Raw genomic sequence first — 22,079 nt, forward strand, 5'->3', positions numbered from 1 at the left:
TAATAATCCTTAGCTCTTGTTAAAGACATCAACAGAGCAAGTGAGAGAATCCAGAAGGTGAAAATCTGAATTGAATCTAATCTGTGTGAACATGAATTCTCCTGAAGGTAATGGAGTCCACGAATTCCCCTTTAATGCAAGTCATGTCAGAATTTGGTGTGCCCAGAGTGATCAATTTCTGTTAGATTTTTCTTAATCATGAGTGCTGGGATTTGTTCTTTATCTCCTGAAAAATATGTAAAAAAAAATAGGATGTGTGACTGGATTGGAGGGAGGTTACAAGGAACTAGAAAGCTATGGAAGGAAACATTCTTCATGTCCTGTGAAATAGTAGAATAAACCTTACTGCTGATAGGGAGAATGAATTTATAATGGGCTGTGAGAAGGAAAACGATGTACTGCTCCTAAAGGTTTCTTAGTACATGCTGTGGTTTAGTGAATGCTCTTTCCTGCTCTAATGGTCATCTGTGCAGGTCCTGGTCTCCAAGACAGTCCTTTTCCTCCAGGGAGACACAGATGTTGTATGGCCTTACCAGAGGGGTGTCCAGACTTACTGTATGTGTACAAGGAGGGAGGGGTCATGCCTCCATATTACCACAGGGGCATCTTGAACCTGAGCTCTTGTTCAACAGCTCTGTCTTATAAGCTGGATTCTTCTTGAGTGAAGGCTATGCTAAGCTTACCTTCTGTGTACCTTAAAATTGCTGTCCTATTTAACATACATGAGTAATTGCTTATTAAGAAGAATCTCAACTAAAATGTAGCATCTGGTTTTCACTGGGATTTCTATTTCTCACCCAATTTTTCAACTGGATTGACATTATGGTATGAAGGGGTGAACTGACTTGCTGAAGGCCACACAGCAAGTGAGTGGCTGAGCCAGGAGGAAAATTCTGTGTTGTGTTTTATTCCCCTAAATGTCCTTTTATAAAAAAATCTCATTGTGCCACCACTGACTCAGGTGTTCAGTGGTACAAAGTGTCAGCAACTCTTAGAGGTTAATTAAAGAAGCAGGGTAGGAGGGGAAATGGCCTCTTGGGCATGGTCTATCAGTTTGAGAATGACACATTGGGAAGACGCTGTCAGACACTGGTATCCTCACCATGCTGTTGTCTTTTCTCTTCTCAGATTAAATCCATGTCATATATTTTTTTTTTAAAAAAGGGGGGGAATGGGATTTATTTCTTCATTATTTCTTCGTTTATAAAGTTCTTACAACTCAGAAAATAAAACTAAGGAAGAGCTGATTGAAACTGGCCTTTGGCTGCTGTGACCATGAGGGGATGTGGCCAGGAGCTGCCAGCAGTGAAGCAGTAACAGCAGCTGGCTCATCCAACCCCCTTGCTGTCCCTTTCTCCCCACCTTGTGTGTCCCCTGTTTCCCAGCATGTGACATATCAGTGCTAGCCACTTCTTCAGCCAGGTCTGGGCCTCTTGGAAGCTCCTTCCAGGCCACTGGGTGGATTTTTCAGTGGTCAGTCCTGTTGTATTTTTGCAGCCTATATGTGCTGGTGGAGAATTTGGCCAACAGACTGAACCCTACCCAACATATATTGAACTTTCAGCTATAATTCTGCACCTCCCTTTTGGCAGAACTTTTTATAAGACTTTTTTCATTCCCCAGCCTTATTCCTCCTGAAGCCTCCTTCCCCCACTAACACCTTAGGCTGGCTGGGATCCTAGAGTTTCTCTCTTCCAAAGGAAGGATCTGGCAGGAGGAGGGATTGTCCCCCAGAGCCAACTTGGTGGCGGTTTCAGCCATTAGGAGAGCCCTAAATTAAGAAATTTTGCTTGGCTTTAAGTCCAGGATTTCATAATTTTCTGCTTTTATTAGTTTGTTTGTGCTTCCTTAGCCCCTGGATGATAGATTTTAAACCACAGACTTTACTGCAATCCATCTCTGTTCTTTCTTAACCGTGCTCTTTGGCTCAGTCTGATCCCACTAGACGCTCAGCAGAATGTCTAAAGCTGCAAAAACTAGGGGGGAAAAAATGTAGAGAGGAAAAAGAGGGAAGAAAACCTCCTCTTCCCCCTTTCACCTTCTAGAAATTTTGGCTTAGCCAGAAATGAGGACTTTCCAAGACAAACAGGCTGCATTATCACACCAGACTCCCCTGGCAAGGAACAAATTTTAACAGCCTAAAAACATATTTTTACACGGATGGGGGACAAATAGTTACAAAGAAAACACTGAGCATGTTTGCAGGTGCTGTGCTCCATTGTGTTAGCCAACCAGATGTTCTGTGCTGGGATGCTGCCCTGTCCTTTTCTGGGATGAAATGTCACTCTCTGGATGAATTAGAGCAAAACTCTGTATGGTTTTCTAGAATGAGCTGAGTGTTTAATTTGTAAACTATTAATATAGCTGTGTCTTTGTATTGGGCAATGCACCAGTCAAAATAAACACATAAAATTTGACCTTTAGAAAATTAACTACCATTGGAACATAAAAAGCCGGACTTGGTGCAACAAGTTGTGGAGCTTTTAAGTACTATGGCAGCGCTTTTAAAAACTGTCTTGCCATATATCACTGCAGACCTGGGAGGATTTGGGGGAGCTGCATGTGTATGGCATCCAGTTTGAGTGCATGGAGAGTTTGTGGTGTTGTACCTTGACCTGCTGTAGCTGAGTGCTACCACATGCATCTTGCGGTGTCAGGGAAAGGTGACAAAATGTGGACTGCTGCAAAAGCCAAATATTAAGGATGTCTGAGTATTTTGCTCAGAGTCATGTTTTCTCTATTGCTTCTGCAGCAGGCTGGATTTGAGAGAAAATATCTCCAAACAGTAGAAGAGTGGTCCTGGGTCTTATAACCAGTGATCCAAGAGGGAAGTTTGACAAACATCAGGATTTGATCAGATAAGACAGTAGTCTTTGCTAATACAGAGATACTTTTTGCTGTAAAGGCAGGTCCTTTCTGCACGGGAACAACTGAATACAAGTATTAACAGCTGCTTTGGATCAATGAATCCACCGTTGCTTCCACCCTTGCTTGTGTTATGTCCAATGTCGGTTTCTTTCCCTTTCTAGTTGTGTTCTTACTGGAGAACGGTAGCAAAATTTGTCATGAAAATCAAGCAGAGCATATTCAGCCTTTACTAAAGAGCTCAAAGGAAGAGAGTGGGATATTGGCTCTCAAGCTGTTTGTTCCCTGTTGAGGCCAGTGGATGCTTTTACCTATTACATGGTTCATCCAGCAACATCCTCCCTCACGGGTTTTCCCTGAATGAGCAGAAACCTGATTTCCCTGCAAGGAAACTGGTGTGGCCTCAGCTTTTTCCTGCCAAGGAATTAACATCACTTTTCTTCTTCCTGCTCCCTCTTGACTGATGTAAAAGCAAAATGGGGCCTCTCTTTTGTCACATTTATCGCAAGGGCCACAAGACTGGTTTCTTTGTTTTCCCCTGTTCTTTCTGACCTTATTTCACGCACGCCTTGTGCTTGAAGCAGCACCGCTAATTGACAGGGAATCGGAGGAAGCGTACCCATGTCAACTACTGTCTGCTCCGTCATCTCTGAAGAATATTAATAGCCATACTTACCTGTTATGTGGCATATTTAATCCCTAGTTTGGAAACCTCTGCTGCTCTGCTTTTGTGAAGACAGGCTGTCGGACTGGAGGGAGTGCTTCTCATTTGTTCTGGCAGCTCCTCTTGAAGATTTTCTCTGTTAAAATACCACAGGCCAGGTTGTTATGTAGACAAAAGCCACGTTTCACCTCTCTAGCAATGCATGGTATCCTAGGTAAATGTAAATAAAAATGGCCCTCAAAATTCCCTTTGTGCTCCCAGAGTAATGTAAAACAGCCCTAAATGAGAAATCAGGTGTGTGTGTGAAAGGGAGGATGCTCAGATTGTTAACAAAGTGTTATGATTGTGCTTATCCCCAAACACTTTAGTGCTGTCAATTCCTTTCCAGTTAATAAACCATTTATATGTGGCCTGCTTTTAGCATGGAGCAAAATATTTTTTTTTTTACTCAAGCTGTGATGTATAATTATATAGCTGACATCAAACATGAGTGGATACCAAGTCAAAGGAATGAATTTGGTCCTGTTCCTGTAATTCCATTTCCATGTTAACAATTTTTCCCCCTCTTTAAATTATATTTTTATTGAAAGCTTCAAAGGTCAACTTAGACATTCAGAGAAAATTTGTAACTCAGATTGTTTAGTATTCTCTCATACAGCACAGCCCTACATTACCCTGTGTCAGCAAATTAAGGAAATGAAAGTTGTGGCCAAGGATTACAATAGTACTGGTCTTAACCTTTTATAGCATATGGCATCCTATCAATTTTAGCCACAGGAGAAACTTGCTGTTCACATACAGCAAGTGGGTGTTGAAGTTTTTAATCTAAAAATGAAATCTTGCCTCTAGGAGAGGCATATAAAGACCATAGATCTTCCTTGCTGCTGGATAAACCTCCTGAGTAGCTGAGATCTTTTCAGCCACATGTTTTTCCTTCATCCACTTTTTCTTCCTTTCTTCCTCACTTGGACACAGAGGGACATCTATTCTATTTGACTGGAAGGGCAATACTCTAGCATAGAGATAGGTGGGTGCCCATATATTTACAAGATCGAGAGCCTAGGAAGATGGATAGATAACCTACAGACTTAATTGCAAAATTCTCACTTTGCAACAAGGTCTAGCAACACACGTTCACCTCATGTTGATCTGTGTAGTCCTAAGGAGGTTAACGGAATTGCTCAGCTGTTTAAGTACTTGCTGGATGGAGGTGATAATTAATGAGGCTGCTAATTATTCAGGAGAACTGAATTTTTATGTTAGGTTTGATTTACACAATAGTTGCTATGTACTTGTTCAGGGCACAGTTGATTCAGCTGGGCCAAGAAAAAACTGATAGGCCAGTTTCACTTCATTGCTGTTCAGTGTTGGTTTTTGATTTCCCTGGAAGTCTTTCCTTTCCCTTTCTGACATCTGATTTTTGACCTGCTTTTCTCTGCAACGCTTAAGTCTTCACCCCAAATCACAGCAGCATATACCCTGTAGTCTTGGGAAGGTTTCACTTTGGTCTCTAAACTTAGAGGCTAAAAGCAGTACATAGATGGTTCTAAAATGCTGTCAGAAATAAATTTCCCTGGGGGGCTGTGTAATAGGGTCAGAGTTTATTGGGTAATGCTCAGTTAGTAGATGGTCCAAAGATTTGGAATTATTTTAGCTGGGGCATGAATAATTGAGTTGAAGGCAAACTAAAGTCAATGATCCCACTTATCAGGTTCTATTACCGTAGGATACGTTCCACAGAACTGGTGTTAAGTTAAAAGCGATGTTGCTAGCTGAGCAGGAGAGGTACAGACCAAGGAGCCTATTCATGCTGTCATGCCTAGATGCCTGAGCTAGGTAGTCTGTCAATGCTCTTTTGGAGAGAGAGAGAGGATCTTCAGACAGTATTTCACAGCCCCTGATTTCATCTCCTGCTTTGATTTGCCTTAAAGGAGGTTGTTTATGGCTTGTCTTGCCTGTGCAACATCACCTCAGCAGCGGGTGGGAGGCTTACAATTGTTGCTGGACCAGGTTTAATGTCCCTTCTCAGTCCTGAAGACAGATATGTTTTAAGGGTAGCATGGGCATGCCCTTTCCTACCCACTGCTATGCCCTGTGGCTCCAGTGCCTGCTGGAAATACAAGATAGGCTGACCTGTGTGTCTCCACAGGCTGTTTTTAATCTGATAGTTCATTCAGATCTTGTCTAACCCATCTACCCACCTTCCTCTCCCATTTCAAGCACTCCACATACTGCTAAGATGAATTGTGTGTTGGCCAGCCCCATAATTGATTGCTTTGCCAAAAGTGAGGAAATGACCCTTGAGTTACTGTGCACCGCTTTTAAAGGTAAAATGGGATGCCCCACGTGAAGACAGCCCTGCGTGTTTGACACACTGGGAAAAGTACAAGCCATGCTTTCAATCTCCCTGGCTGCAGCTGTGTCCAGGATCAATACACCACAGAGTGAAACAGTACAGAGGTGCTTAGAACTGAATGTGCGACCTAGAGTACCGATCCTGACATCTTAATCCTTGGGAAGCATTTACATACCCAGCTTAAGCACTTGTATCATTAAAACGGTATTGCAAAGTCAAATTATACTGTACAGTATGTCTACCATGTTGGCTTGGTAGGCTGTGGCAAATTGGAAATGATCCCGTGCAAGCAGAAGGCTGGAACTGCTCTGAAAAACCTACAAAATGACCCATTTTCTACATTCATTCTTCTGCTGGAGCGTGTGAGCTAAAGAGGTTGCTGTCCCCAGCTCCTTACTATGGAGCCCCTCCTGGGGTTGCTCCTGTGATTTTAACTCATTTTAATAAAGATGATCCAGTTTCCTTAAAATCTTATGAGCTCATTTTGACAGGAAAGACTCAGCTAACAAAAGGGCTAATAATATCCTACAGAAGGAGAGTTGGAATGCACCGAGGATCATAAACTTGTCATCTCGCATAACTGTAGCCAAAAGAAGATGGAGATTCATAAGAAGGAGGTTGAGTTAACCTTGAAAAACAGGTCTACTTGTTTCTAGATTTAGCAATTATAAAATCTGTAAATAGAAGGTTTGTGGGTTTTTTGGTAAAGAAATGCTGAAAGAAATTGAGTTTTTAATATATTGTAATCTCTTCAGATATGTGTAGAAGGACCTAATCCTAGTACTTCACATGTAAGGAATATTAATATTTCACATGAACCATTTTCTAAACTGTCTGTTGTGTTTGACAGAAAATGGATAGAATTTCCTCTGGGCTGATAAACTGGCAGGCATTAATTTGGGACTCCAGTAACTAATACTGGTCTCATAGCTTTGAAATAACACTGAAAAATGAACAGAAGGGAACTGTGCACAGACTCCTGATGCCGGAGACCATTTCAGTAGTGGATTCATGGGACAGTGATTCAGAAATGGATCCCTGATGCCTGGATATCCAACCTGTTCCATAAGGTTCAACCCACAGATAATGTTAGTGGTGTCAAGGGTCGCATCAGATAACATCTGTCTCGCATACGGAAGCCAGCATGCTTGGTCAAAGTTAAATACAACCTATAGCTGCCAAGATCGGGGGGATGGAAATTGTGTCTCATGCTAGACCTTTGGGACGTTATCCTTTTCTCTTAAACATCATATGAAGGTCTGGTCTGTGAAAATGTAGAGTTACTTCTTTTTAATGTTAGTGTTGTTTTTAATGTTTTTTAATGTTTTTAATGTTAGTGGTTGTTTTTTTTAACTGGAAGAAATAAGTCTTGATTGCATCAGAAATACAGCAACTGTATGCTAGGCAGGACTCGCAGAAATGAAGCTGACAGGAGGCGGCCGGACTACAAATTAAAAATGAAGCAGACCAGCCTTTTCTCATTCCACCAGCTCAGAAAAATATTGAAAGTAAACTGCTGGCAAGTAGACAGTGAAAAGCAAATTAGATTTGGGACCAGATGGTGTAGATCAGTATAATACAAGTTGATGTCAATAAAGCAGTGTGATTAACGCTGCCAAGAATATCACTCATGATCTTTTTCAATTTCAGGTGTTATTTGTAGCACAGGTGAGGCAGTTACACACAGATGAGTGCACAGATCATTTTGGAAAGTAGGATTTAATTGAATCCCTGTTCCAAGAGAAAGGGCTAGGCCTGTATCCAGGTTTATCTGGAAATTTGCAGGCACTGGAGACCGTCCTGGGGTGGGGGTGGAATCTGGGGCTGAGGAGGGAAAAGAGCAGCACATCTATGGCTGACCATGAAGCTCAGTGCAGGACTTAACCCTGAGTACTGAAGGCTTCCTCGCTGGGAAGGGACCTGAAAGGGCTCTGAATTGGTGCTGAGTACATGTGAGAGCCTCCCCGACTGCTTTTAGTTTGTATGTCTGCATCCCCCAGCGCTTTGGAAGAGCTCTGAAGGATTTCACGTTGCTTGCTGCTTGGTCTGCACAATTCCTTACACACTGACAGCAGCCTCCCTTTCAAGGGCAAAATATTTACCCAAAATGCAATTCTCTCAACTTCAGTCAGAATGTGGATGATTATTTATGTAAATACCGTTGCAGAAACAAGGCATGCTTATTCTTCCTTTTTATCATAGTCTGAAGCAGGAAGAATTAGGGTGTCTCACAGGAGAGAGACTTTTTTTTTTTCCCCAAAGACTTAAAGTATATCAGAACTGTTTAGCTAAATCCCTGGGCTTTTCCAGATATGTCCCTCACTGATTAATCTAGTGTACACTTTGCAGTTGTGGTCCAAATTAATAGAAGATTCAACTTCAGGAGTATCTTCATGGTGCATTTTATAAATTAAGCTACTGGAGTTAATTGTTGGGAAGAAGAATCATTGCCATTTCCGTGTGCCAGTTAAAACATGACTATTTTATATGTAAGTAATAATAAATTATAGCTGACATTAAAGCTATTCCATGTTGTGTATGCTGTTAAAAATATCTGGATTGATATCTCATATGAAAAAAACTTTTAAAGAATGGACACAACGTGTTGTCCTTTACACTTAAGTTTTTTTTGAAAATTAGTGTCTGATAATTGGCCAATGTGTATTGGGATGATGGATGTGATTTCTGTATGCTTTATATCATTCCAGTAATTACATATTTTATTATTGCTCAGTAAATATGAGTGTATCTAAGTGGAGTGTTACTGGCTTGCTCTTGTCAAAAAAAAAAAAAAAAAAATCTACTCATCTTCACTGTTGGTGGGTATTGCCTGACCATAATATATCCTTGAGGCTCTTCATTTTCAGGATGCTCTGTGAATTAATTACAAAGAATACTTCATATAGTCAATAGTCTCAATGTGGTAGTTCAGCTTCTGAACGCCTGGTGAAATTCTATATGAATATCTGATAGAAAAATGAGATTTATGTAAAATAAAGGCCTCACTAGTGGATTAGATACAAATCTGCAAAACAGACTTGTAGAAGATGAGTTTGATGATAGAATGAAGAATATCTTTAAAAATGAGTCATGTTGTCTTGGGTGATGTAGCTGTTTTCCAGGAAAAATCTGTTGCCAAGGATCAGGGCATCCTTGGCAAGCTTAAACGTGCTATCAACATCCTTTCACAGAGTTGAACTCTTTTCTTTTTAATGTTTTTTGATAAGGAACTTGGTAAGAGACTTCAGCTCAGTTCAGGAGATGAGTATCAGTCAAAACTGACTTTTTTTGCCACTTTTGCCCTTAAGCAGACATGAAATAGGCCAGCTCTGAGAGTACTTAGACATTTCATTCTTATTTCCTATATATTGCCATGGGAATTTAGACATTCATATAGAAAATATGATCCTTATAGATGAATATTTTGTTTTCTGACTCTGCGTTTTGAAATATATTTTTGATGTCTTAATATGCAAGTTCTTCATTCTCTGGGTGCATCTTTTTCAGTGTTTCTTGTGCTCGTTAGTCCTGTTAGCAATTCCTAGTCTTTGTAGCACACCAGGAGTTAATATATTCACTCCCTTTGTGTGTGTGTTTATAAGCGTGTGTCTCCCCTTTGATTTGTATTGAATCTGAAGCCTGAAAGTGACGATCAATGGCTCAGATTATTTCCTTGCTGTCAGCTATTGACTTTCTCTCAGCCTGATATCAGAGCTCCTTTCCCAGGGTGATGCTAGCAGGGTAGAAATAGGAAGGGGAGCTGAAGAAAAGCTTGATAGAAGTCTCCCAGTTTATCTTACAGCATCTTTGACTGAATGTAAATGAAAAGAGGGAAAAAAAACGCCAGAAAACTGCAATTTAGGGTGGAAAATCAGAGGGGCTGAAATTATCTATCAGTGATGTCAAAACTGGGCTAGCTTTTTTTATTTTTCCCAAGAGGATTATTTATTTATATGATGATAGTTGTTCTTCTCAACCTGCTTTGAAGCCCAAAACTATTTAATTAGCTATGGTGGTTTCATTACAGCAGAAATAATCAAGACCAGTATGAAGGAGGAAAGGATGAGCGTGTCCGTGGGCAGAGAAACACCTTGGGTTTGGATCTGATTTGGATTTGATTTAGGTACCCAGTTGCTCTGATCTGTCAAAGTTGGGGCTGTACTTGTGCAAGTCAAGGTGCAGGGGGAAATTAAAAGAAATGCATTGATTAAAGACACACAGTACCGTTTAGACAGCTGACCAAGAAGTTGGCATAATCTCTATTTTGCACAATGGAGATCCCATTCTGTCATAGACCTTCCTGGGATGGGATCCGATTCTCCCATCCTCTCCCCATTTTTTTGGTCAGATCAACCCTGCATTTTCATCATATAGTCCGTCATTAATATACATACATACCTACATGTAAATACAAGCATACAAACTAACTTCAGCTAGGTTGGAAAGATAAACTACCTTTAACAGAATTTCCCCCTGTTGGATCTGCCTGAAAGCAGACACCAGAGTTGCTGGTTTAGCCCAATTTAGTTTTCATTTAACCAGATCAGAGAGTATACTACAAATGGCATGTGGCCACCACAGTAGCAAAGTCACTGTTTACTTAATCAAACATGATTAATGCATTGGTTTTACATTAGTACCTGTTTTTCTCCATTGTGGGAGTAGTCAAGGGATTCCCTTTGTCTGCTAGCAAGGAAGAACATGTTTTTTATCCTATGCTGCTTATTGTGCAGTCATGTCAGCAGTAAAAAATGTCTTTAAATATGCCTTCTTTTATCAGTGGAGAGATCAATACAGCAACTTTCTGAAAGCATAATTCAGTTACATGTGTTGTGGGAGACTAACGTGAATTCTCTTGGCGAGGCTGCATTTCAAATAGTCAGGGAAAGACAGCGTGGACTTTATTTCTCAACAGTGTAAGATTAAAGGGATTTCAAGTGTGCTTTGAAAATATCTTATAAGGGAGGATGGTTCAGGCTTACAGCAGGACCTGTGCTACAGAATGGAAATAAAGCATTGCTACAGGTAAATTTTGCCTTTGCTTCCAGTGGTGGAGTCAACAGAAAATACCTGCTGCCGAATTGTACCTAAACCTAATGATGACAGTGGTTGATGGTGCAGACAGCAGCTAGAGAATGTGTTGACTTCAAGTGAAATCCACTACTGAAATGGGAAGTTTTCACCAAAGAAATAACTGCAAGGGCTAAACCCTAACCTGAGACAAGCCAAAAGGTTTTAAGGGGCTATGAGAGGTGTTGGTCAGACATATCCGCGGTGCAACTTTTGCACTTGGTAAGTGAAGCATACTGAAGCCAGTTGAAGGAGGCACCGAGGAACACCATGATCTTTGCTGCTGCTCTTTCTTGAGTAGGACATGCTGTTAAAAGAAATACAGCAGCACTATTTGATGGCTTTTCCTGGCAGGAAAATGAGGAGCTGACCTGAGTTAGTAAGCAGGCTATCACAGCAAGGTTACAATTTGGCTGGGACATCACTACAAAGGGCTTGGAAACTATACCTCAAGTATGGTGTAAGAGGATTTTGAACCACCACCTGTCATAGTTTTCAGGGGATTACTTTCTGGATTTTCTTTTCCCATTCATAAACACCAAGGAGGTTTTCCTACTCCCTTGCAAATGTATGAGTCCTCTTTGACTCCAAAAAAGGTTGAGCCAGTACCTTGCCTAGACTCAGTCATTCACAGTCCCTCTATCACCAGTCAGGATAAATTTAATTACTTGTGACTACTTTTTTTATAGCATGCTCAGAAAATCTCATCTTGAATCAGAAGACATCCATAAAACCTACTGAAATCCAGAATATTCATCACATAATTGACTGTAAAACATTTCTTCCTTCTTGCTGATGACTTTGTTGCCCTTAGCACGTTGTCAGCCTGGTTGTACCTCACTAACTCTGTGCAGAAACGTTTTCATTTCCAGACTGATTCCTGTACTTGTCATAGTCATTAACATGTAAATACATCTCATAAAGCACAGAAATGAACTCATAATTATAGCTTTTCCAGCCATTAACACGTGTGATAGTTAAGTCTGATTACGAACTTCGCCTATCCGCATTCATTGGCAACGCATTCCTGTGGGTCTCTGTATTTCTTTGCCTGCTCTGAGCTGGACTGAATTGGGAGTCCATAAAGCTAAAATCTAATTAATTAAATAGCAATACTAGCCCTTGCATTGGGCTTAAATGTGCAAAAGAGCATTTCTTTTTCCAATTTTCAAATGTTTTTAATCTGCTTATTGAAAATATCATCCTAGAAATATGAGTCCCTGACTTTGAGAGATGCCCTGGAATTTAACAGCCCATTATTTTTCTGTGGGCAATTTATTGCAGTCAGAAGTGATACAGTTCATGGAAAGCGAGTGGATGGATGGCTGAATCATTCCATCACCTGTCATGACTCATTCCCATCATTTCCGTCTCTTCATGAAGGGTGCATAAACATGTCTGCAGACTTAATCATGGCCGAGAGCGTCATTAAAATATTACCTTGGTTAGGGTCAGAAAGATGGTTACGTAGCCCCATGGCTAGATTGCAGAAGAGAGAGGGGGTCAAGATTTTGACTGCTTCATTCGGAGGATGTCCAAACCAAAACCATGCTGGGTCTGGCAGAGCAGGGACTTCAGTCTGGGCTCTTTTTCTTGAGCTTCACACCTCTGCAGGCAATTCCTCAGACCTGCTTCCTTCAGGTACTTTGTAGAGTACTGTTTGGTCTGGCCCCTGTGTGGTAAGTTAGGATACAAATGAAGTGTATGTACACATGAACTGTCTTCCTGCCCCAACAGGCTTTCATAGGATGAAGTGTGCAAACCCTCTTGTGGCTTGGCTTAATCCTCCTTCAAAGTGTGCTCAGAGGGTTTACCCAGCCAGTTCCTCCCGACAAGTGCTCGACCCATGCTCCAAATTGACCTGCTGTGAGCTGGCCTGACCAAATGCCACGTGGCCGCAGTTAGATTGAGCAGAAGTTACTAGCTTGCAGAGAGCGTTGCATAATCCAGTTACACAACTTCTCTTTTGGAACTGGCTTGTATCTGGTCAGGTTGGAAGATGGGCAAATGTCTCTGAAAAAAAGGCTGTAGCCTTAATGTATGTTTATCTTGCACAAAGAGCTATGGGTTCGTTGGTTGGTTGGTTTTGGTGGTAGTAAGACACTACTGAAGAGTGGAAGTGCTTGAAAGGAGGTATGTGTGTAGGGGCCATTTCTCTGATGCAGACAAAAGCAGCAAGGTGGCTGGATTGCTTGCAGGTGGGGAGCTTCCATTATTGACTATTGCTGAGCAAGTCCCAGGCTGGTGGAAGTAAAAGAAAGACAGTTTGGAGCAAGTATTCTAATTCAACCTCATCTCCAAGGGATGAGGGAAGACAAAAAGAAAGAAAATTACTCAATAGTCATGTTAAAAGCTGTTTAATACATGCTTAAATCGGTGCAGATAAGGAAAATCATTGTAACAATAGAATGTTATTATTTGCTTACTGTAATGCCTAAGAAATCTAATCACAGATTAAGATTGCACTATGGTAGGGATAGCTCAAACAGACCAGCAAAAATACAGTGTATGCCCAAAGGAGTTTATAATCTGGATGTCACATACCCTCGATAGCAAGGTATCTCCAGGCTGAGCACAGCAGCGATAAGCTTATGCACCTGTTGGTTCTGTGGAAGAAACACACGGTGCCAGTGGGGAAAAAAAGGGGGTTCTGCAGCTCTGTGAGCAATGCAGCCACAGCTCAAAGTGGGGCTGGGGTTGAGACATGCATCAGGTGCTCCCTGATACATAGAGTCTCTGGGACTGCATCCCTGCAGTGTCAATGAAGCATAAGCAGGCTTGAATTCTCTATCCCCCGGCCTCTGGTGGAGCTCACAAACCACGGGTGATCTCTGTGCAATGTCTTCTCCAGGTCTGTGACTCGCAGACATCACCTCAGCAATTGTTGTTGGCTCTTCTTGAGATGATTCTTCATCCCTGGCTGCACGGTGATGTGACGTAATCGTATGAGTGCAGTCCCTTTATTGCACTAAAAGCATAATGCCCCATTATTCTAAAGACAAGGGTAGGGGGAAACAGCTGTTCTACTGATTAAGTAAATAAAAGCATGACTCTCCAGTCCTCCCTCCTCCAGCCCCTAGTAATCTGCCCAGACTCTGCGCATCGTCACCATCCACTCAGCTCTTTGCCCCTGAGTGCCGTGAAAGCGGGCAGCATGCGGATCTGGAAGGCTGCCCTTGCTGTGCTTGCTCCGGTCCAAGCGGTTTTGTGAGTCAGGCGCTTCGCTTTTGCACAGAAACCCATCCTCTGTCCTGCCTTTCCATTTGCTCATGCCCTTCTCCTGCCAAAGTAACCATGGCAGGGACGGCGTGCGGGGGGGCGGAGAGGAGAGAAGCAGCGTTGCCAATCTCTCATTAATTTCTAGATGTGGAATGATGGAGGAGATGCATGTGAGAGTCTAATAATAACGAGCTGAGGTCTCAGACATGGTGAGCAAGGCAAGCTTCTTTAACTAACAACTTAATTGTAATAAATTTGAGTCTAAGAGCACCAGGCAAGTAAATCAATCAACCCTTGCAGGCGGGCTCATTAAAACTAGTAAAGTACAGACCAAAAAGGTCATCTTATTAAAAAGGATTAGCGTTTTCCAGTTAAATCCTTTGCTGCCCATAGGCACTAGGAGAGAATTTGGATTCTGAGCTTGTCTGTTGTTGCAGTGGTAAAAGGGCTGACCTTGCACAGCAATAAATGCCTTCGGTCCCCGTGGCTGGGCCTTTGGCTGGCTGATGCCAATGGGCAAGGCTGTATAAATGCTGGTGGACCTCTGCCAGCCTGGTCCAGCTGTGGGTTGCCAACTGTCCCATGGAGCACGCTGAAACGTGATCAGGGGCGAGTTCTCTCTTGCAAAATACGAGTGAGCTCGCTCTCCAAGCTTTTCTCCAGTCCTGTGTCTTACAGACTGAGACATCACCTCAGTAATTGTTGTTGGCTCTTCTTGCAATGACTCTTCCCTGGCTGTGTGGGATGTATCTTCTCCTGTCAGGTCTTAATATATTGTAGCCCTCAAGCAGCGTTTTCTATCTTTGCCTTTCTTTCCTGGCTGCAGGATGCAGTACTTTGGGTTTTCTAGTGCTTTGAGAGGCAAATTTTCACAGACCCTATTATAATCTTGTTCCTTTAGGAGAGTATATTTACCTTGGAAGAAACATTAAACTGAGAACAGCTATCCAAACAGCTGGCATCCTTCTTCCTGTTTTTCTTTTCTATCAGATACAGTGTTGGTGGCAGGAGAGACATTTTTTTCTTTTTCAAACTTTCCTCTACCCACACTTGCATTCCAGTGGTGACCCTCTGTGCAACAACACTCGCTGCTATCATGGAAAAGCGATATCAAAATTGCTGTGTCGTTCAGAGCATCCCTGCAGCTGGAGTGGTGGGGCTGCTGGAGTGCTCTTTCCTGCTCCTGCATTACATTTCTGATGATAACTGATTTTATGAGAAAAATATGAATTGTGTCAGTCATTGGTTGAGCAAAATGCCTGAAGTCAAGATGATCTTTTCAGCTAAGAGGACACGGCATTTAGGGAGGTGGGGACAGGTAGGTTACATAGACCACCCCTTATGCAGCACACCCACAGCTCTGCCCCTCTAACTCCGTTTTTGACAAACCTACTGTCTCCCAAAGAGGAATCATTTAGGTGGCCACTACCTTGCCCCTGCTGGAGCTCCAGCAGCTTGGTCAGCTAGCGAGGCAAGGGGGCACATCAGCCGTGCAGTCCTGGGTCCAGACTGATGCCGCATACAGTGGGTACAGCTCATGGCACGCTTCCTTTGGTTCCTGCTGCGCTCAGGCAGCACTTCAATTGCACAGCAGTTTGCAAATAAGTGTACTGCATATAATGGAAGTTCCCCTTCGCTATTTTTGCTCATTTTTGAAGGCCTTTTTCTTTTAAGCCTTGGGAGGCCTCAGGGGCATGTAGGAAATTAATTAGTCTTGCAGCAGTTCAGGAGTTCATTCAGAACAAGTAGTTATGTGTTCGAAAATACGGTAGGAGAGGTAAGTATGAGAATAAGATCAAGCATCTCTTTTATCCCACTAGGCTTCCCTTTTGCATAGGAAGTACTGAGAGTCTTTCCAGCTCTCCTTGACCCATCAGCAGAGCACATCACAGAGCGCGACATGCTGCTAAGGGGGGACGGGGGAAGAAGAAAGAAGAAAATATTTATTTTCTACTGTGTTTCCAACCAGCCAGCACTGTGGTACTTGAGGGTGCTTGTGCTATCTTTCCATTACAGCAAAAGATTGCTGAACAGAAGGTCTTGATCCTGTCCTCGGCAGGGAAGTGCTGGCTAATGGCCACAGGTAGGTGACTACCAGTCTGTGCTCTCTCCTCAGCTCCGAGAACTTGCTGGGGAACTTTTAGATATTGTCGCTTAATTTTTCTGCATCAATTTTACAATTTGGAGCATAATACTTACTGTATGCATATTAGCTAAGATGCTTAGATGAAAGCCGCTATCGACTACATAGCTGTATTTCTGCTTAGTTTAAGCACTCAGACTTCACCTGTTTACGGTGTATTGGGGCTCCTGTAATCTGCAGCCCCGTTAACGTGCTGCAGCTGAGTGCAGAGTTTGGAGCTGCTTTTTTATGCCTATACCTGCAGGCACCTTTGGTTTCACGCATCCCTTGAGCCTCTGAATGTCACTAGATTTGCACGGATTTCTTGTCTTGATGAATAAGTTTCCTTGAATGAGTAGGAACCCCTTATCCTCCCCATTTCTAGTAATTTTTCCTTCTTCCACAGCAGCAGGGACAAATTCAGGACAGATCCAGTAACACCATTACTGTGTATGAGTTTTGTCAGACAGTGCGATCAATACAAGACTCAAAGTAGTACAGTTTTATTGGAATACTCTAGAAAATACCCATTCTTTATTCTTTCATATTTTCCACTCACTGCCTCCCCCCCCCCCCCCCCCCTTCACATTCCTTTAGCCTTTGCCCAAATTTTACCTCAAACCACAGGCAATTACTCTTCTATTTTTTTCTGGGAGGTGAAGGGTTAAAACAATAAATATATTGGTTCCTGTTTTTCCTCTCTGCAGCTCTGAGCTCCAGCTGGGTGCAGACATGGAATAGTAAGACGTCCATGGGAAAGGCTCATCTTCTCACAGCCCTTACAGCAGCACTCCAAGCTCAGTGTGAACTTCCCAGAGCACAGTGGCGGAGCCGAAGCCCTCACTGATGCTGCTGGGAACCTCTTGCAGGGAGTAAAGCAATGGCGTGGAGATGATGCATGTGTGAACTCAAGCTGGGTTCAAGGTATGTATGAAGAACAGCGTACTCGGTCCTCAGCTGAGTTAAAAAATATATACATACTTATATATTGCTGTGGCTATTGGCAGTTGGCTATTTCCACACTGTGTGTGTCTGGCTGGTAACTTCTAGACCTGGAAGAAAAATGTATTTCTGGTGTAAGAGACAAACATGAGGCAGCAAGACCAGCTCCGTGGTGTGTTCTGGTGTCCAGATACATAATGAATAACTCGGTTTTGCTTTTGCCCTTTTGCAGCAGGTGCTCTGTTTCCATGAACCATAGCCCCTGGGGGCCAGGTAGACAATTTCTGCTTGCTTACACTTTCCTCTCTGAGCTGGCTTAAATGCTTCAAAAGAAGCATAGTCAAGAGAGGGCTGTGGTGCCCCAGGGGTGAAGGGATGAGGGATAGAAAGAAAACCAAGCTCTCTCAGGGCTCCCTGGCCTTGCTGGTACTGAGGATGTGTGACGGCTGCAGCTGCAAACTGTCCATGTGCAGCAAGGAAGCAGCCACATCTCAGCACATTTCTTGCCTTCCCCCCTGGCAGAAGGGCTGCCCACCTGGGGTACAGATAAGCCACAGTCCTGCAGTGCCTGGTGCTGGGGCAGCCGATCATCATCTCCTCCCTCACATGGGGAGTAGGTACTTATAGTTAGCCCTGCTAAATGCTTTGTGTTCCTTAATGATTCCTGATGGGAGGGAGGGAATACTGCATCTTTGCAGATCAATAAGTTGGATTGATGTCTCAGTCTGGGGAATAGCGAGAACTAAGGACAGAGACAGACAGACCCACCTCTGCATGAAGACTGGCATGGTGCAGGCAACCTGGGTGGTCTCAGCCAAGTGCAATCCCGTTTCCATTTCCCTTTGGCTCTGTGCGTGCTCATGGAGAGTTACTGTGGCTCAGTTGTCATTGCTGTTTAGCTATAATAACCTGATCATTGTCTCGAAGCCCAGTTCATGGGAACGTGACAACCCTGTTCCTTAACCTAGTGTTAGTAGGGAATGCCAGTTCACAGGCAGGTCTTCAGTATGTTGTGTGTGGTTTATCATGGTTTATCTTAGAATCACAGAATCGTTAAGGTTGGAAAAGACGCTTATGATCATCGAGTCCAACTGCTAACCTATCACTGCCAAGTCCACCACTAAACCATGTCCTCAAGCACCATGTCTACCTGTCTTTTAAATACCTCCAGGGATGGAGACTTAACCACTTCCCTGGGCAGCCTGTTCCAGTGCCTGACTACCCTTTTGGTGAAGAAGTTTTTCCCAATATCCAACTGAAACCTTCCCTGGTGCAGCTTGAGACCATTTCCTCTCGTCCTGTTACTTGTTACTTGGGAGAAGAGACTGATCCCCACCTCGCTACAGCCTCCTTTCAGGTAGCTGTAGAGACCAATAAGGTCTCCCCTCAGCCTCCTCTGCTCCAGGCTAAACAACCCCAGCTCCCTCAGCCGCTCCTCATAAGACTTGTGCTCCAGACCCTTCACCAGCTTCATTGCCCTTCTTTGGACACGCTCCAGCACCTCGATGTCCTTCTTGTAGTGAGGGGCCCAAAACTGAACACAGGACTCAAGGTGGGGCCTCACCAGTGCCGAGTACAGGGGCACTATCACCTCCCTGGTCCTGCTGGCCACACTATTCTTGATACAGGCCAGGATGCCATTGGCCCTCTTGGCCACCTGAGCACACTGCTGGCTCATGTTCAGGTGGCTGTCAACCAACACCCTCAGGTCCTTTTCTGCCAGGCAGCTCTCCAGCCACTCCTCCCCCAGCCTGTAGCGTTGCCTGGGGTTGTTGTGACCAAAGTGCAGGACTTGGCACTTAACCTTGGTGAATCTCACACAGTTGGCCCTGGCCCAATGATCCAGCCTGTCCAGGTCCCTCTGCAGGGCGTTCCTACCCTCCACCAGATCTTCTGGGGATGCAGCAGAAAGGAACAGCCAGGTGATGGTAAAGTTGTGGCAGGGGTGTCTCAGCTTGGTACAGGTATATGGCACTGCAAGGTGGCAGGGTGACCTTATGCAATAATATTATTACGCTTTTGTTTTGCTAAAAGATGGTAAAGTCCAGAGTCAAAAGGACTGAAACTGGAATGGGCAGAGAGGCAAGAGTATTGCTGGATGTCTGTCATGTCAGCTTAAGGGGGTGGAAGTGCCAGGAAGCCAAAACCAACTAGCTGCCCCAAATGGTGCCTGATGCTACTAAGCATTGCACCCCTTGCAGTCCTTTTGATGAAACACAATAAATTTATTTGTTTTCATGCATTTTTTGTGGAAAAAAACTAAAGGACAAAAAACCAAGGAGCTATGAGACAGTCTGTACTTCCCCTACCCCTAGCCAAGCAGTAGAGAGCAGTGGGAAACAGTTAGCGAAGGTGTCAGATTTTCTCTAAGGGCAGCCACAAGGCCCTCGTGCCAAACACTATTTGACATTTAATTTAAGACCCACGTAAAGTAACAGCCAGAGCAGGCAGCAGGCAGAGTGTTCCAGTTGACAGACTGGCTCTATTTGCTTTAATTTCCTTAACGTGATGGCCAAGTTTATCTGTGAGTGAGAAATACAGTATTTTTTTTTTTTGTTAGCCCATCATGAAAAGAGCACTGTGTTGTGTTCAGACACTGTTTGGGGCTTCAGGTGGCCTTCATTAGGTATTATAATGCAAGAGAGCTGTGTGTCAGTGCCAGAGGAGCCAAAGAAAGTTGTGCCTCTTTGATTAAATAATGCTAACGTCAAACACTGGATTCCTGGTCTGAACTGAGCCATTCAGCAGGTGTAAAGATGGAGAGAGACGATCTGTGTGTGGTGGTTAACATCCTCGCAGCCAGGAGGTGTAGGGGGGAGCAAGAAGGCTTTCCTTCTTCATTAAATGTGGGTGTCATGACCACTCAGTGCAGAGGGGTTTACATGACGATGCTGTCATGTTGTACATGTGCAAAGGGACCATCCACAACACCTTTTCTGGTCTCTGTGGTTTGTGCTAGAAGCCCATAGATAGGGAAAGAAAGGTCGGGGTGGTGATGGGAAGATTGCAGAGCGGTTATTTGCATTCTGGTTGCTTTTGTTTTCCTGCTGTTGCTGGGAAATGGATCTAGTGTGCTGCTAAGGAGGTGAAATGGGAATAAAACCTACCTGGGTATATGGAGGGAGTGGTGGGAGTTTCTGGCTGAGCTTTATTTGAAGAGGAAAGCAGTAGTGGAAGCTGGGCTGACTGTGTAGCTAATACTAACAAAAGGGAAATGTTAAGAGGTGGATGTAGAAATGAGTCAGGAAATGAATTAGTTACTTGATTTTTTTTTTTTTTTTTTAAAGAAAATAAATGTATTTTGTCAGCAGATTGAAGCATGGTACCTCCAAGGGTTGATGATGAAGGTGTGGAAGGGTTATGTTAGCCACCCAGGTAAGGAATATCAGGGGAGGAAATGTCTATGAAGCAAGTGGTTTGCCACAGCAAAGACTAAAGGCAGCTGCAGAACATGGAAGCAGTTGAAGGAGAAGGGCTCCCCAGGCAGTGGGACAGAGACAGCAGCCTGGAGGCGGTGTTGGCTGGGTGGAGGAGGACTTGGCTGCTTTCCCAAGGTCATTAGGAAGTCTAGACTTTCCCATAAAAGGGTCCCATTTGCTGAAGAAATCCTTGGGCTACCAATGCCCTGAGGGCTTCACAGAGAATGTAAAGACATCCAGAATAGTCTTGCTACACTGAGGTACCTTCCCTGAGTTTTTCTGTGTATATGGACTTTGGAAGCTGACTTTGGGGCAGGCTGGCAGGAACGAAGGCAGCTCTGGGGCTGGCCCACCTGGTGGCTGGGGCACTGCTGCTCCAGCCTGGCTGGGTTTTGCTGCTCATCAGGTTCCTCGCCCAGCAGACAGGACAGAGGAGCCAAAACCAACTGCATTCCTCTTAGAAAGCCAGAAAGCAAATAACTGCTTCTGTGTGCTGATGAAGGCATTTGAGGAACTCTATTCATGCAGCTGTTCCCGAAACTCATAAATGGAGACTTCCACCTCTGTGACAAACTTCTCCTTGGTGCCTGGTGACTTGGGGGTTATTTGACCAATTGGTTGGTGCCATCCTATGGCTTTAAGCACTTTAAATACCAGCTACCCTCCTTATGCAGAGAGTATATCTCAGTCTAACATAACCCACCTGGAGAGAGCTTCTCTATAGCAGTGTTCAGAGTAAATCACAAGTCCAAACCCCTCTCGGATCACAGACTATGCTTTTGTTCCTGTTAATGGGGCTTGCCAACTTATGCTGCAACTTACCTTGGAAGGAGAAACCAGAGTAAGTTGCTAAAGGCAGGGGAAAAAATGAGTGCAGCTTTCTAATTGAGTCAGGAAAAAAAAAATTAAAAGGTTGAGAAATGCTTTTCTTGAATGAGGGTTTGAACGCCTGGGAGACTGGCAATTGTTGGATCCCGTTCTTTTTGCCAGCTCAGCTATGTTATCCTTCTCTTAGGGCCCCCTTGTGAAAATCAGTGTCAGAAAAGACTGGCCTGGTGGACTGAATCCTGCAAGTCCTGCCCTGGGATAAAGTATCTACTGATGTGAATAAGCACTGGGGACAGACAATGGTGCCCACCCCAAAAGAAACAATGCTAGGGGCTGCAGTGGTGGATAAAGAGCGTGGTCACGCTTCTGTCCAAGGGAGACAGTTTGCTGAATGTGAGAAGCCTCCTGGCATCTGCACAAACTTAGATGATGTTGATTCAAGCCTTGAGGAGTTTGTAGTCTATCTGAGAGCAGCAGTATGGTTTGGACAACCATAATGCAGTTGGAGATGATACCATCTTGGGAAGATGTGACTAGCCTGGGACCATTGTGAAAAGGTTTCTGTGTGCATTTACCATATGTTTTTGCGGTACA

The sequence above is a fragment of the Platalea leucorodia genome (assembly GCF_965183815.1).
Source record: "Platalea leucorodia genome assembly, chromosome: 9".
Classification (NCBI taxonomy): domain Eukaryota; kingdom Metazoa; phylum Chordata; class Aves; order Pelecaniformes; family Threskiornithidae; genus Platalea; species Platalea leucorodia.